This window comes from Bombina bombina, chromosome 11, assembly GCF_027579735.1.
Source record: "Bombina bombina isolate aBomBom1 chromosome 11, aBomBom1.pri, whole genome shotgun sequence".
Taxonomy (NCBI): domain Eukaryota; kingdom Metazoa; phylum Chordata; class Amphibia; order Anura; family Bombinatoridae; genus Bombina; species Bombina bombina.
Window position 1 is genome coordinate 67,847,705 of NC_069509.1, and position 17,527 is coordinate 67,865,231.

The following is a 17,527-nucleotide window of genomic DNA, read 5'->3' on the forward strand; positions in this document are numbered from 1 at the left end:
AGTACTAAGAAAACAAAGCAAATTAGATCATAGAAATAAAGTGGACAATTGTTTAATTTTGCATGTACTAGAACAGGGTTCTTCAAACTATGGGTCGGGACCCAATACTGGGTCACAACACTATGCTTACTGGGTCATGACTTGTGTGTGAGTGTTGAAGGAGAGTGTGTGTGGTATGAGAGTGTGTGTGGTTATGTGGTATGAGAGTGTGTGTGGTGTGTGTGTGTGTGTTATATGAGTGTGTGTGGTGTGTAAGTGTGTGGTTTTTGAGTGTGCGTTATGAGTGTGTGTGGTGTATGTTGTATGAGAATGTGTGTGACTGACTGTGTGGCATGTGTGGTGTGTGTGTTATGTGTGTGTGTTATATGAGTGTGTATGTTGTATGAGAGTTTGTGTTGTATGTGTGGTATGAGAGTGTGTGTGGTATGAGAGTGGGTATGGTATGTGTGTTGTATGAGAATGTGTGTGTGCTATTATCTTTTAAAACACTTTAAAGTTTGACTATATTCAGGAATAAAGTATTCAAACATTTTAGTCACTTTGCCAAAAATTGCAGCTACCTTGCTGTATATTACCTCGAACATTTTTATATTTAAAATAGGGCAGAGAAGGTATGTGGTATCATGGCTCTGGGTCTTGGGAAAAAAAAGTTTGAAGAACCCTGTACTAGATGAATCATGAAAGTTTAATTTTGACTGTACTGTCTCAACTGAAGAGAAAAGAGGCTCAACTAGACAGTGACATCTACTTTCTAAGCAAATGCAAAAAACAGAATATCATAATCCAATTACCTGGATACTTAAAGGGACAGTCTACACAAAAATTGTTATTGTTTAAAAAGATAATGACTTTACTACCAATTCCTCAGCTTTGCACAACCAACATTGATATATTAATATACTTTATAATATTTAAACCTCTAAATTTCTGCCTGTTTCTAAACCACTAGAGACAGCCTCTTATCACATGCTTCTTTATTTGCTTTTCACAACGGGAGACTGCTAATTCGTGTGGGTCATATAGATAACATTGTGCTCACGCCCGTTGAGTTATTTAAGAGTCAGCATACAGCAGCACTAATTGGCTAAAATGCAAGTCAATAGATAATAAATAAAAAATCATGTGATCAGGGGGCTGTCAGAAGATGCTTAGATACAATGTAATCACATAGGTAAAAGTATATTAATATAACTGTGTTGGTTATACTAAACTAAGGAATTGGTAATAAAGAGATTAACTATCTTTTAAAACAATAAAAATTATATTGTAGATTGTCCCTTTAAAAAAAAAAATTAAATCATTATATTGACAAGATGTATAAGCCAGTCTCTCCTTTTCTAGACAACATGTATTTATATGTGAAGAAAAGACTTGTGAGGTCTTGAGAGCTTATTTAAAACAAAATCCTTGATTTTATAAAAGTCACAATCTACTAAAGGAACCTTTAAATGAGAAAATCTAAAACCAGGGCTTTCAAAAGATTTTTAAAGGAGTTTTTACAGGGGTTTTCACAAACCATCACTGAAGCATAGAAGATATGGCTGTATGAAAAACACTTTTATCCCTTTGTGCCAAGAATTTCAGAGAGAAAAAAAAGTACAATAGAGTTTTTAGCATTTTTGCTATCATTCCATTTACACAGAAATAATAGAGCCATTGTTTTCTTTTTACCTTTGAAAACGATATATTTTGGAGTGGACCTGAAATGGTTTTTTTTTTCTGTAGTATGTGTGAAATGTTTATAGTGTCTAATGTTCCATTAAAGGGACAGTACGCTGTAAAATTGTTTTTATATGAATGTATTTTCAATGACTTGTTATACCAGCTGCAGAGTATAAAATGTATGAGAATTTGCATTTTTCAATTTATTTGTGTATATGAAGTAGCTGGTTTTTGTTTTTTAACCATAGCCTATTACAATGGGTTGAGCTTCAGTAATATCAGACCTCATTATGTTATAACTTTTCTGTACACACACTTGCTTCCTTATCTTATATTTGTTCAGAAAATCAAAGCTCAATACTTAGGGAGGGACATATCTATCAAGTTCCGTATAGAGCTTGAAGCCCTGTGTTATGAAGCAGCGGTCTAAAGACAGAAATCGCTGCAATTCAACCCGATTGAATACGATCGTGTTGATTGACACCCCGCTGCTAGCGGCCGATTGTCTGCAAATCTGCAGGGGGCTGCGTTGCACCAGCAGTTCACAAGAGCTGCTACTGCAATGCTGAATGCGGAAAGCGTATTGCTCTCCGCATTCAGCGAGGTATGTCGGACATGATCGGCAATGTCGGATCATGTCCGACAGGCCTTTCAGAAATAGGCCCTTTAGAGAGAACAATGGAAAATTATCATTTTATTACTTAACTATCATGCCCCCCACTGAGAGTGTAATCTCTTCTGCTGGCTGTGTTTACTTAGGCTTGTCAATAGAAATACTCCAGTATAGAAACTATCAGTATAGGTTGGGCTACCACAGGCTAAATCAGCTATTTCAAATGCCAAAATAGAGGTAACGGAGCTACTTGTAAACAATTTAAAACACCCCAGCAGGTAAAATGAATAATTGTGAACAATTTAAAGGGGAGAACATTTTGGGTGAACTGTCCCTTTAATTTACTATAAAATAAAAACAATATGAACATTTTTAGTCACAAGTTCAACAATCTCCTCAGGTACCTAGATAAATTGTTCCAATGCTTTTGTTAAACTCTGCTCAGCATCTCTGGTGTTGCTGGTTCCTTATCTCGTCGAGGACCAAATGACCGCTTGGTATAATACAAGGGCCATTAGGTGTTCAGTATTTAACCAGACAGCAAAGTTTTTCAGAAGGTTGTCCAATAAACTCTATACAAAATGACTGTACACTATGTGAATTTTGTTTTAAATTGCCCCAAGTGACAGCTAAAGGGGTAAAGGTGTCCTATACTTCTATACATTATAAATATGAAGATAAATAAAAAATAATAATAATGGCAATCATGGTTGGTGTAAAAACACTGCTCTGTATGTGCTATTGGCAGTCAAGGTGGGGGCAAATCACTTCTGTGTTTGTGTTACTAGCAGCCAGAGAGGTAAAAGTATTGATTTGCATGTCCCTGGCAGCCAAAGGGAAAACATCACTGCTCTTTTTTGAAAAATATATATGGTGATGCCAAGGGTGCAGCCAAAGGTTTACCTTTGTGGAGGGGCCATTTGTGACTCCACCTACAACTTTTTCCAGTCACAGGCCGTCTAGTATATTTGTGGAGGAAAGCTGGCAACCATGGGCTCGATCCAATATGCAGTGTCGCCCGCAAAAGCCGGTGACGCCGGTTTTTGCACTGTTTTGGTATCACATATACGACGTAACATACAAGTTATGCGCGTATATTTCACCCGTCGCCCGCAATTTTTACTCCCATAAGCTAACATAGAACCACGTCGCAAATCAGTATCCAATATCCAGCGCAAGGACTTACGTGGCGAAAATTGAGAAAACTTACTCCATTTTTACATCGCCATAAAAGGCAGCCGTAGCAAGCCTTGCGCTGAGTATGGGAGCACCGTAACTCCCAAAAATGCCTGCAAAAATAAACTAACAACTAACGCATGTGCAATGTCTATCTATCTGTCAACCGAAATCCCCCACTGCAATAACTAATAAAGTGTATTAACCCCTATATCCGCAATCAAACCCACACCGCAAGTAATAACTAAATTATTAACCCCTAAATCCGCCAACCCCAACATCGCAAACTACCTATCCTATTAAAACTATTAACCCTTAATCGCCATTAACCCACAACGCAATAAACCTATTAAAGTATTAACCCCTAAACCGCCATAGCCCACAATGCAATACACCTATTAAAGTATTAACCTCTAAACTGCCATAGCCAACAATGCAATAAACCTATTAAAGTATTAACCCCTAAACCGCCATAGCCCACAACACAATACACCTATTAAAGTATTAACCTCTAAACCGCCATAGCCCACAACGCAATAAACCTATTAAAGTATTAACCCCTAAACGCCATAGCCCATGACACAATAAACCTAACCCCTAACCTAATCCCCCCTAACCTAACACCCCCTAAATGAACCAAAATTACCTAATTTACAAAATACTAAAGTTACTCTTAAATTACAAAAAACTAACACTACTTTAAAAATACAAATAAACTAAGTTTAAATTAAAGGGGCAGTCTAATCAAAATTCTGGAGTAGACTGTCCCTTTAAGATAGAATTACAGAAAATAAAAAAATCTAAGATTACAGAAAATAATAAAGAAAATTACAACATTTTAAAAAATTATACCTAATCCCTATGAAAATAACCCCCCCAAAATAAAAGCACCCTCATAATCTAATAAACTACCAGTAGCCCTTAAAAGGCCTTTTGCAGGGCATTGCCCCAAGATAATCAGCTCTTTTTGCAAAAAATACACAAAGCCCCCCCTAACAGTAAAAACCCCCAACCACCAACCCCCCCTAAAAAAATAACCTAACACTAAAAACCCTAAACTTCCCATTGCCCTGAAAATGGCATTTGTTGGTCATTGCCCTTAAAAGGGCATTCAGCTCTTTTTCTGCCCACCCTATCTAAATAAAATAAACCCCCCCAAAAAACCTATAAAAAAACCCTGTCTAGCCCCCGAGTGGTCCTCACCTGTCCTGAAGACCGGCGGAGAAGGTCCTGTTCCAGGCGGTAAAGTCTTCTTCCAAGCGGTGACCTCTTCTTTCTTCTTCCAGGAACCAGCTGGAGAGGAGGGCGGAGTTGAAGACTGATGACCACGGAGCTGAAGACCGGTGACTCTGGAACTGAAGACCAGCTAGCCTGGAAGTGAAGACCGGCGACCGTGGAGCCATGGAGCGTGGAGGATCCTCTTCATACGATCTCTGCCGTACACTGAATAGGAATTCAAGGTACGTGATTAAAAATGGCATCCCTTGAATTCCTATTGGCTGATTTGAGCCTTCAAATTCAAATCAGCCAATCGGATGAGAGCTACTGAAATTCTATTGGCTGTTCAAATCAGCCAATAGGATAAGAGCTACTGAAATTCTATTGGTTGATTTGAACAGCCAATAGGATTTCAGTAGCTCTCATCTGATTGGCTGATTTGAATTTGAAGACAAATCAGCCAATAGGAGTTCAAGGGACGCCATTTTTAATCGAATTCCTATTCAGTGTACGGCAGAGATCGTATGAAGAGGATCCTCCACGCTCCATGGCTTCGCGGTCGCCGGTCTTCACTTCCAAGCTCGCCGGTCTTCAGTTCCAGAGTCGCCGGTCTTCAGCTCCGCGGTCATCGGTCTTCAACTCTGCCCTTTGCTCTGCGCCGGCTTGTTCCTGTAAGAAGAGGTTGCCGCTTGGAAGAAGACTTCGCCACCTGGAACAGGACATTCTCCGCCGGTCTTCAGGACAGGTGAGGACCACTTGGGGGTTAGACTTAGGGTTTTTTAAGGGGTTTTTGGGAGGGTTTATTTTATTTAGATAGGGTGGGCAGAAAAAGAGCTGAATTCCCTTTTAAGGGCAATGCCCAACAAATGTCCTTTTCAGGGCAATGGGTAGTTTAGGGTTTTTAGTGCTAAGTTATTTTTTTGGGGGGGTTTGGTTTAGTAAAACCTACTGTTAGGGGGGACTTTTTGCAAAAAGAGCTGATTATCTTTGGGCAATGCCCTGCAAAAAGCCCTTTTAAGGGGTAATTTTATTTTGGGGGGCTTTTTTATTTTCATAGGGATTAGGTTTAATTTTTTTAAAATTTTGTAATTTTCTTTATTATTTTCTGTAATCTTAGATTTTTTTCATTTTCTGTAATTCTAGCTTAAAGGGACAGTCTACTAGTGTTAGTTTTTTGTAATTTAAGAGTAACGTTAGTATTTTGTAAATTAGGTAATTTTGGTTCATTTAGGGGGTGTTAGGTTAGGGGGAGGTAGGTTTATTGCATTGTGGGCTATGGCAGTTTAGAGGTTAATACTTTAATAGGTTTATTGCGTTGTGGGCTATGACGGTTTAGGGGTTAATACTTGGATAGGTTTATTGCGTTGTGGGTTAATGGCGGATTAAGGGTTAATAGTTTTAATAGGTAGTTTGCGATGTTGAGGTTGGCAGATTTAGGGGTTAATAATTTAGTTATTACTTGCGGTGTGGCTTTGATGGTCGATATAGGGGTTAATAGTTTAAATAGGCATATTGTGTTGTGGGGGGTTGTCGGTCTAGGGGTTAATACATTTATTATTAGTAGTGAGAGGGGGGATTGCGGATATAGGGGTATTAAGTCTCTGTCTTATTTTTGGGAGGCGTGTTAGACTTTTATGGGAGATTTGTTATTTTCTTTACTTTTCTTAGGCGCCGGCAGTTTCTAAAGTGCCGTAAGTTACTGGCGACGACAGAAATGTGTATATATATATATATATATATATATATATATATATATATATGCTGTGTGTGTGTATATATATATATATATATATATATATATACACACACATATATATATATACTGTGTATATATATATATATATATATATATATATATATATATATATTATTTTTATTATCTTTGGTTATAATTTTGTGATTTTATAATTCAGATTTTTTAAACCGTCTAAATGATTTGTTGCAATTATAAATTAACATTTTAATGGCCATATTTAAATTATATAGATGTTTAATAGTTAAAACAAGAAGTCCCCAATGTTTCATTAGAAAAAGTTCACAAATCATACTAAAAGCTGCTCAAACTGGGTTTTCTAGTGGATTAGAGTACTGCTGTCAAAGTATTAAGGGAATTAACACAATGAAATGGCCATCATTTATTATACTGTAATGGGGCAATGTTTCTAGCCAGGAGACCTGTCCATCCTAGTTCAGGGATAGCCAGGCAGCCTCTGCCACTCACGTTTATCATTGCACATGTAAGGGATTGTGCAGCCCCTCCCCCTGCTCACCTCTCACACAACCATATCCACAGGAGCAGAGCATGTCAATCATCAGGTGGTGATTTAGGGACATATAACATAACATTTTTCTTTCATGATTAAGATAGAGCATATCATTTTTTTTTAAATATTATTTTATTTATGTTGAGTGGTTCAATACAATAAACAAGGGGTCAATGCTTATGAACAACAAAAACAAAAACTAAAGAAAAAGAAAAGGAAAAAGCAGAAAAACACAAAGACTTTCCGTCAACCCCAAAAAAAGAAGAAAATTTTGTACATTTTTGTATAGAATTTCTAAAAGAAGCACAAAAAAAATAAAATAAACCAAAATACAACAATTATATTTTCATTTTATCCTTGGAATCATATGTATATTCCACCACTCTAGTTTTAGTTTCACAGACATGATTGCTAATTTTAAGTTAGAATTCATCGCGGGGATGTGTGGGGGGGGACAGAGGAACCGCGGGAAGAGAAGGAAGGAAGAAGAGAAAAAAAAAAAAAGGGAGGGGAAGGGGAAACTCTTGCTGATCTATCTCCAGAGTTACCATATCTCCAGTATTACCAAGTCTGTGTTCCTAAAGGGGTAAATCAAGTACTCTATTTCAGAGGGTGGGAAAGATTTAATAAATACTGACCACTTGCGGAAAAACTTCCTCACGTCTTCTTCTTTGTGGGGATCTGTGTCTATCTGTTCTAATATACATTGTTTCTTTATACAGTTCTTAATTTCAGGTATACTCTGTGTCGCTTTCCCTTTCCATTTCTTAAAGAGTATATATCTAGTTGCCAGAATAGCTAGATTAATTATTTTACAATTATCCCTTGTTTGTTTTATTTCCGGGGATGTTAAAAAGAGTATGTGTTCAACTGAAAAGGCTACCGGGGAGATTCCCAATGTATTATTTATCCAATATTCTATTTTATGCCATACCAATCTTACTTTTGGGCAATTCCAAATCATATGTTCTAAATTTGCTTCTGATAACGAGCATTTGGGGCATTTATTAAAATTAAAATTCCCATATCTATTTCCTTTGGCAGGGGTATAATAAGTCCTATATAATAATTTAATGTGCGATTCTCTCCATGAAGCAGAGAGAGTAGTTAGCAACACCCTAGAAATGGATTGTTGGATCATTGTGGAGTTAATGTTACTTTGTGGAATTGCTAAGAGCCACTTCGCAGAGATTTGTTCCACGTTTACAGATCCCTTTATAGAGCTGAGGCTTTGATATATTGTAGAGATTGACATACACCCAGATTTTGCTAGGGCTAACCAATTTTCTAATTGTCCCTGATTCCAATTCCATCCAAAATCCTTTGTCAATTCAGAGGCGAAGTGCCTAACTTGCAAATAAGCAAAGAAATCTCTTTGAGGAAGTTGAAATTCTCCTCTAATACATTCATAAGATTTAAGGCAGCCTCTTTCAATGTCAAGCATCTGATGGATGTTTACTAAGCCCAAATTCTGCCATCTTATAAACAATGAAGACTGGATCCCAGGTGTAAATTGGGGATTCCCTATTAATGGCAAAAATTTGGAGATTCTAGCTTCTGTCCCCATAATCTTGCATATTCGCCACCACGCATATATTGGATTGACAATAGATCTAATTTTCTTGAGTTCTTGCGGAAGAGAACTAATCTTACAATGAGTTAATGCAGTAGGAAGAAAAGGAAATGTAATGTTTTGATCTAAGTCATTGTTGGTCACATAATCCCTTTTGTATACCCAGTCAACGACTATGCGTGCAAGAAAGACGTAGTTATATATTCGCAGATCAGGAAGCGCCATGCCTCCATATTTCCTAGGAAGCATAAGCTTATGTAGTGCGATTCTAGGTTTTTTATGCTGCCATATGAACTCTCTTAGTACCTTGTTGTGTGCCCTGATGTCATTTCCCTTCAAAAATAATGGTGTGTTTTGTAAGACATAGAGGATCTTGGGAAGGAGTATCATTTTGTACAGAGCTATTCGACCCGAGATTGATATCGGAAGATTCTTCCAATTTGACATAGAATCTCTAATTTTATTTAAGACTGGGCGTATATTTAGTCTATACCAAGACTCCGGATCTGCGGAGATATGCATACCTAAATATCTAAATGAATCAGATACCTCCCTAAAAGGTAAATCCCTAAGTGAGTCTGTTGTTTTTTTAATCCATAAAAACTCCGATTTAGCAATATTTATTTTGTACCCGGAGAAGGATCCAAATTGTTTTATAATTGCCAAAAGCTTAGGTACATTCAATCTAGTGTTGCTTATATAGACCAAAACATCATCAGCATAGAGCGCAGATTTAAGCTCTTTTTTACCAATCTTTATGCCTTCCAGCTGCTGTCTTATTGCCACAGCCAAAGGTTCAATAATTATATCGAACAACAGGGGCGAGAGTGGACAGCCCTGTATTGTTCCCCTTTTTAGTTCAATATCCGTTGATCTCATACCATTTACTGTTAATCTAGTGGAGGCTTTACTATATAAATTATCAATGAATTTAGGAAATTTATCTCTCAAACCAAATTTATGTAGAGAAAGTAGCATATGATCCTTATGAACTGAATCGAATGCCTTTTCGGCATCGATCGCTACAATTGCCAGGTCTGCAGAACCCTCCTCTTCCCTATTTTTTCTCTAATGTTTTGAAATAGTCTATAGTGACAAAAACTTCCCTTATTTTTGCTGAGGAGTTTCTCTTAGTCAAGAATCCCGCTTGGTCCTTGTGAATAATGTGAGGGAGAAGGGTTTGTAATCTTTGTGCTAACACTGACGTAAGAATTTTGTAATCAGTGTTGAGTAAAGCTATCGGTCTGTATGATTCTTTTTGTTTAGAGTCCTTCCCCTGCTTAAGTATCAGGGATGTGAATGAAGCCGAGAAACTCGGAGAGATTGTTTTGCCCTGTATATATATGTCATTATATAACCTAGTAAGATGTGGGACCAATTTTGGAGCCAGAATTTTGTAATATTCGTTGGGGAGGGCATCAGGACCTGGAGCTTTGTTTGTGGGGAGCTGTTGGATAGTTCTAGCAACTTCAATCTCAGAGATAGGAGAATTCAAAGTGTCAGATAATTCAGGGGATAAAACTGGGTACAATATCTTACTCCAGAAATCGTCACTTTGTTCAAGATTCGAGTTCTTAAGAGAGTATAATTCTTGATAATACTCCGAGAAAATTTTTAAAATCCCCTCTAATGATGAAATCAATTTTTCCCTATCCTGAATAGAATCAATCATGGGTGATCCTTTATCACCTTTAATCAGATTTGCAAGAAGTTTCCCTGTTTTGTTGCCATGCCTATACATCTTGGCCTGGAACTTTACCTCTTTCTGGTTGGTCTTATGTATTATGAAGGTGTCCCTTTCCTTTTTGTCTTGGGCATATCTTGACCAGTTCTCTGATGATCTATGTAGTTAATATCTATTATACGCGTTGGACACCGGTTTCCGTACCTCGTTCTCACGTTTCTTGTAGTTCTTAGTTCTGGATATGCTATAGGCCAAAATCTCTCCCCTAAGAACTGCCTTGCCAGCTTCCCAGAAAATCTCTGGTTTGTTTAAATACTCGTGGTTAAATTGAACGTATTCTTCATATTTAATATTCAGCCAATTTTTAAATTTATAATCTGATATTAAAAACTTGGGGAACTGGAAACACCTTTTATCAAATGTTGGATCCTCACTCTGGAAGTCCAAAAATATAGGGGCATGATCCGATATGACTATGGGCAGGATTCCAGATTCCATTCTTAGTTTGGTCATTTTTTCATCTACCAGGAGGAGATCGATCCTGGAGAGAGTCTTATGTGCCATAGACAGACAAGTATATTCCTTTCTGTCCGGATTCTGTATTCAAAGAAGAAGGATAGGATCCAGCTTTATGCAAATAAAATCCATCTTTATTGGCAAAGTTAAAACGCCAGAAGTGGCTCAGTGAACAGCATACAAAGATAGTAAGCAAAAACTGGTGTGTGAGCGTGACACCACGGCTTACATGTTTCGGCGCTCAGCCATAATCATAGCCATAGGTGTCATGCAGGTGAATGCAGGTTTAAAAGACTGTGTTACAATTGTGATTGGTTAAAAACAATGAATACAAAACACGCCCACACCTCAGGTAAAGAGTAATTTGTTTAACCCTTAATGCCCAAGTCACGTTACAGCAAAGGTACACACACTAAGGTATATATATGATAAATCCTTATAAATATAAACAAGTTTCTAAAATGGAAAACCCATAAAGATAATATAAGAACATGGAGGAAAAATTGCCCTATCTATCACCAATTTATATCTGCGCTAGATTATTGTGTGTCTTATAGTTAGCAAGCACTAAAGCAAAATGTATATAGTTTACAAAATTCTCAAATGGCATAGTTTAAGATGTGATATGAATAATAATAGTATTGATTAACTGAAATAAATTCTCTTACAGAATTATGTCTCAAAGGTATGTACCCCTTAGAGAGTAAAGTTAGATGCTCGCATGCACAAATATACACATACTAGTGAATGCGATATACATATATATATTCACACACCTTGCAGGGCAGACTAATGTATAACCTTCAATGCGTATTAAAGAATAATTCAAATTAAATGTTAAAAGTGCGAGACACATCTAGAGGTATCAAAAAATGGGAAAGAAGGAAGGGGTATAACAGAATGAACAGTACCCTCAAAAGAATACAATATATATATATATATATAGGGATGTTTGAATGGTAAATGTTAATACCCTAAAATTATTCCCAGAAATTGATCAAATCATATCTTGAGTTTAAACCCAATGGTAATCTGGTTTTAAGGGTGTATATCCAATATACTTCCCTTTTAGCAAGTATGTTATCCAGATTGCCACCTCTCTTGGGCACCTTAGCTTGTTCTATTGCTGCCCATTTAAATGAGTTTAGACTACTGTGATGTTTTGTGGAAAAATGTTGAACAAGTGGTGTGCTCGATGTACCCTTTGTAATAGTCGAAAAATGTTCTCTAATACGGGAATTTATATCCCTAGAGGTTAACCCTATGTATTGAATATTACATAGGGTACATGTAATGATATATATGACGTTAGTACTTTGGCAATTTAAGCAAGTTTTAATAGGATATGTCTGTCCTGTTATTGCTGAGGTGAATTCTTTAGTAACCCATGCAAAATCGCATGGTTTACATTTCTTGTGGCCACACTTGAACATGCCCAGATGATGTAACCATGAGCTGGTATGACCTGAAGTCTGTTTTAATTCTGTGGGAGACAGGATGGAAGCCAAAGTAGGGCTCTTCTTGTAGGAACACCTAACACCTTGTTTTACAGTTTCAACCAACTTCTCGTCAGCTGCCAATAGTGGGAAATGTTTCCTGACTATGTCGCAGATTTGGGAATATTGTGTACTAAAGGTTGTCACAAAATGTACACCTAGAAAATCTCTGTGTGTGTTGGCAGGTTTGTCCACCAAAAGTTGGTCCCTGTCCAGTTGGTCTACAGCTAATCTAGCCTGTCTAATGTGGCCATGTGTATATTTCCTCTCTTTTAGTCTCTTCTCTAGACAAACAGCCTCCTGCACATAATCCTCGTTATTGCTACAATTTCTTTTAAGCCGGGTAAACTGGCCTTTTGCAACAGCATATGAGGTATTTTTAGGGTGGCAGCTGGAGGCGTGCAGGAGGGTGTTGCCTGAGATAGGTTTACGGTACACTTTTGATACAATGTTACCACTTCTATCACCTGTAAGGCATAAGTCTAGATAATTGATGGAGTATCTGTCAGTGGTGTATGTAAAACTCAAGTTTAAATTGTTTTTATTGATCATATCGATGAAGTTCTTAATGTCTGCAGGAGGACCTGACCAGATAAGAAGGAGGTCGTCAATATAGCGTTTAAAGAAACAAATGTGGGACCTGAATGGGTTGCTATGGTCAAAGATGTTTTCTAGCTCCCATTTGCCAAGAAATAAGTTAGCATAAGAGGGGGCATATTTCGCCCCCATGGCTGTGCCACATCTTTGTACATAGTATTTGCCTTCAAATGTAAAAAAGTTGTGAGTCAGTAGGAACTCAAGAATTCTTAGAATATATTTTTGGAAATCTGATGTATATTCTGTGTGTGTTGCCAAATAATATCTTACTGCTTCAATACCCTTGTTGTGTGGGATCCTAGAATATAGTGAGACTACATCAACCGAGAGCCAATAGTGGTTGGTTTGCCATTTTGTATTGGTTAGAAGATTTAGTATGTGTTTTGAATCCCTCGTATATGAAGGTAGTCCTTCCTTGAACCTAAGATTTTGAAAAATCTGTTTAAATTTTTTAGTTTCTAAATTATCTTTTTTAGTCTTGGGAGCCAGGGGAGCCTGCCTGCATCTGTCCAATGGGTATTGTGGGGCCATATTAAAGTCCCCTCCGAGTATTATATAGCCTTCCACATATGAAAGTATTTTAGCCTGAATTGTTTTCCAGAACTCGTGGCTAAATCTATTTGGGCCATAAATATTACATAGAGTATATAGGGTCCTTGCCAATTTAATTTTTACCATTAGGAATCTCCCCTCTGTATCTGCATTTATGTGTACAAATTCATAATTTAATCTTTTCCCTAAAAGAATGGCTACACCCCCCTTACGGTTCCTGCTAGGAGAAACAACTACTTCCTTAACCCATGCTGACTTAAGTTTCAAGACTTCCTCTAATTTCAGGTGCGTTTCTTGTAGAAACGCAATGCTTGTATTTATTTTTTGAAGATATGATATTATTGATTTCCGCTTTATCGGTGATGTAATACCTTCTATGTTCCAGGATGCCAGTTTGTATCTACCCATCATGTTGATCTTTATTTATATATAAAAGAAGAGGGAAATAGAGAGGAGAAGGGAAAAGAGAGAAAAAAAAGGGGGGGAGGGGGAAGGATGAAAAAGGGGAAGAAAAAGGAAGGAATGGAGGGAAGGGGGGGGGAAATTCCCCCCCCCCACATCTCATTACTGGAGCAACCTGTGTCTAATGGACCCCAACTGACCCAGGGGGAAAAACCCAAAATAAACCCAGGAACTCTTTTATTTATTTCAGCCATTGATAGAAAAAAAAAAGAGAAAAAGAAAAAACAGTGATGATTAAACCCAACGTAAAAAGTCTTACAAGGTTGAGTATCCTATAACTATCACTACTACCTATATAACAGGCCTTAATTCTTGAGAAACTACTAAGCCTGACTGGGCCAGAAATTTATCTGCCTCTGCTACTGTATCCAAAAAATGGACCTTATCATTGACCCATATCTTGAGCCTGGCGGGGTAGATGAGAGTAGCACGAATTCCAAGATTAATTAATTTCGTACAGAGTGGAGCGATAATTCTCCTCTTTGCAGTTGTATCAGCCGAGAAGTCTTGGAACAACAAAATTTTTGAGTCTCCGATGAATATAGGCTGATTTTTTCTGTAATAATGTAAAAGTTTGATTTTATCTTGGAAGTTAAGTACTCTAGCAATTATAGGTCTGTGTCGAGCTGTTCATTTATCATTTGAGGGCCCTCCTAATCTATGCACTCTTTCTAGAATAATTTGTGAATGAGACTGCGGTATTTGTAATAACTGTGGCAGGGTGGTAGATAAAAATTTATTAAGGTCTTCATACTGCTTCTCCTCTAGGACCCCGACTACCCTGAGGTTGTTCCGCCTAGAGCGGTTTTCTAGGTCTTCTAATTTTTCTTGCATTTTGGTATAGTTAGATATAGAGGCTTCTAATTTGACACTCTGGGCTATAGTAAGATCTTCCAGGTCTGATATCCTTTGTTCTGCCTCTGATATCCTCTTGGAGAATTGTCTGACTTCGTTTGTTAGGAGTGATATATCTTGCTTTATTTCACTCCTGAGACCATCAAATTTGGCAGTCAATGCATCAGATATGCTTGCTACCAGTGATTGAATATCAAATGGTTCATTACTATGCGTGGGGTTGATACCCACTGACTGTGCATCCAGGGAGATCTCTGGATTAGTTTTGTTTTTCCTGTCTCTTTGTCGAGATGCCATAGCTGAAGGTGAAAGTTTGTGTTGTGTATTGGGAAATTTATCCATGTGCAAGTGAATTGTGAAAATTACTTATGTGTATTTGATTATGATGACCTGTGCTAGTGAGAGAGAGAGGAGGGAAGAGAGAAAAAAAAAAAAAAAAAGGAGAGGCAGAGGGGCAAGGCCCAGGGGGTGTGGGTGTTGTGTGTGTCGTATGTGCGTGATTCGTGAAGTGATTCGTTTATGGGGATAATGTGCCAGGGACAAAGTGGGTGTGTGTGTGTCCTAAGTGCGTGATTCGTGAAATGTGAGTTTTGTGGGAATAATGTGCCAAGAGAAAAAAAAAAAAAAAAAAGAGAAAAAAAGTGCTGTTTTATAAGTCAGTTATGGTATCTGGCAAGGAGTGTGTTCTTTCCCTTTTTTCCTCTTTTCTGCCCCTCCTCCCTCCAATTACCACACTTAAGGAGGACAAAGGATATTCAGAGTTACAAGAACCGTGCTGTAAACCAAACGTTTAAGGAGCTAAGGCCTTAATCTTGACGTAGTCTCCTTAGTCAACAAACAGAGTTTGAAGCTATACCTCAGTATTATTGCCCATGACGCCCTGCATTTGCCTAGTCTGTACCTCCGTTCTAGCCTACTTTGTTTGTTTCTTAAGAGTCTTGTGACAAGTTAATTTATTAGAAAGCTAGCATAATATCTATGACAAGGCCCTCCCCACTGTCACAAAGTTTTGAGAGGATTAATTATGGTAACCCACTCTAATTGTTTTCCCTTATTCTCAGGGTATATCTGCTAAACCAGTAGTGTCCAATAATTTGGGTTCACAAGGGGGAGCGTGTTTTCTGTCTGTGGAGGCAAGTTAATGTTCACAACAGCAGCCTACGCCTTGGGGTGCCAGCTTATCTATGTATATTCACTTAAATAATTTAGTTACTTATCTAAGCTTGTATTTTAATCAAGCACCTTTTTATAAATGAGCCACGCAGAGATTATCTATGGGTTATGCTCTACTTAAACTATATTAACATATGCAAATATTGTGAGCAATTTGGTAAGCTTTAAAGATCCAGAAAAAGAAAGAGGAAAAAAAAAAACCCAGCAGAATCTGGACAATAATATGCATATAGTACAAACTAAATAAATCCGTTTTCAACTGATTTTAACAATTGCAATTCTTAGGTTTATACAACTAATTTGTACCTTTTACCAGTAATCAAAAGCCCCCCTACAGTTTGCAGAATACAATTTTTGCTTATAGAGAGGACCTTTGAAAATTAGTGCCTAGGTGTAGATACTAATTTTATAGGTATTACGTATCTGTATGAGTAGACTTAACCTCATTTAATATATGCATAGGGCCAATTTTATACGTAATTAAGCTACTACTTTGTTTTAAGAGTTAAGAAATTTCCAAACTTATGTTGAAAAAATATAATCAACAGCCCAATCAGTTATGCCACAAACAATTAGAAGTAGAAAGGCCCTTGTAATTTAGACCTGTTATCCATTTTTTCCAATTTTTAAATGTCCACAATAAGCCAGGCAGAAAAGTTATCAGCGTAACTACAAAAGTTTTAGCTCTATCCAGAAAGACTTTTTATATTCCAGTTTAGGTAGTTTGTAGCAGGCCAGTTCCCATTTGGTAGATAAATAACTTTTATCCTATTTGTCATTAAGATTTTGAACCAATGTTCCCCTTTAATTTCCTCTTTTCCCCCTTCTCCTTTGCACCCTTGGATATCAATTTTCTCCAACTCCTTTCTTTTTGCGGTATAGCTGGAGCTGTATCAGCTGTAACCCAGGGTGAATTTTTCAGTTTTTTGAGTCTAAAATTTTTTTTTTCACCCCCTTCTTTGAAGTATTACTTGAATATGTTTTGCTCCGTAATTAAATTTCTCCCTTAAGAATTCAGCCAGCTCTCCCCGCTCCCTCTGCTCTTCCCCTCTATGAGTATAGTTGTCAGACTTCCCTTCCTTACACATAAGTGGAGAGTCTTACCTCCTCACTGGTCCCAGCTTGTAGTGTGTAGAATCCAAATGAGGCTAGGATCATAGCAAGGGCACTTTTTCCAAGAAGCTGTATCCAGGGAGCCTCTTTCTTGCCAGGCCCCACAACCGGGTCTCCGGCCGCCACCCCCCTCAGTCTCACCTCCTCTCATGCAACAGCGGTGGGAGAGGAGGGAGCGAAAACCAGACGGCCGCCTGTCGCGGGCGAAGTGCCGCGTTGAACGTGTTCCTCTGGTCATTGAGCCAAGCAAGCTCCACCTTTCACCCCCTCTCGCGCAGCACCGGTGGGAGAGGGGGGAAGGTCTCCAGGCGCAGTACCAAGGAAGGAGCCTCAGGTGGACCCACCAGTAATTCTCTCTCCAGTAAGACTGTCCTTCAGCAGGTGAAATAGGACTTAGGGCGGGGGAAGAGCACCGACGATTTAGGTTTCAAAAGTTCTTCTGTTGTAGTGCGGGGAGTACCTGAATGTCCTTGATGAACAATGCCAAGTTTACAGTGTTCCTCAATCCCCCGCTGAGTTAATGTAAGCCGGAGGAAGGGGAAAGAAGCTGGCTAGATGTAGCTGTTAGGGTAA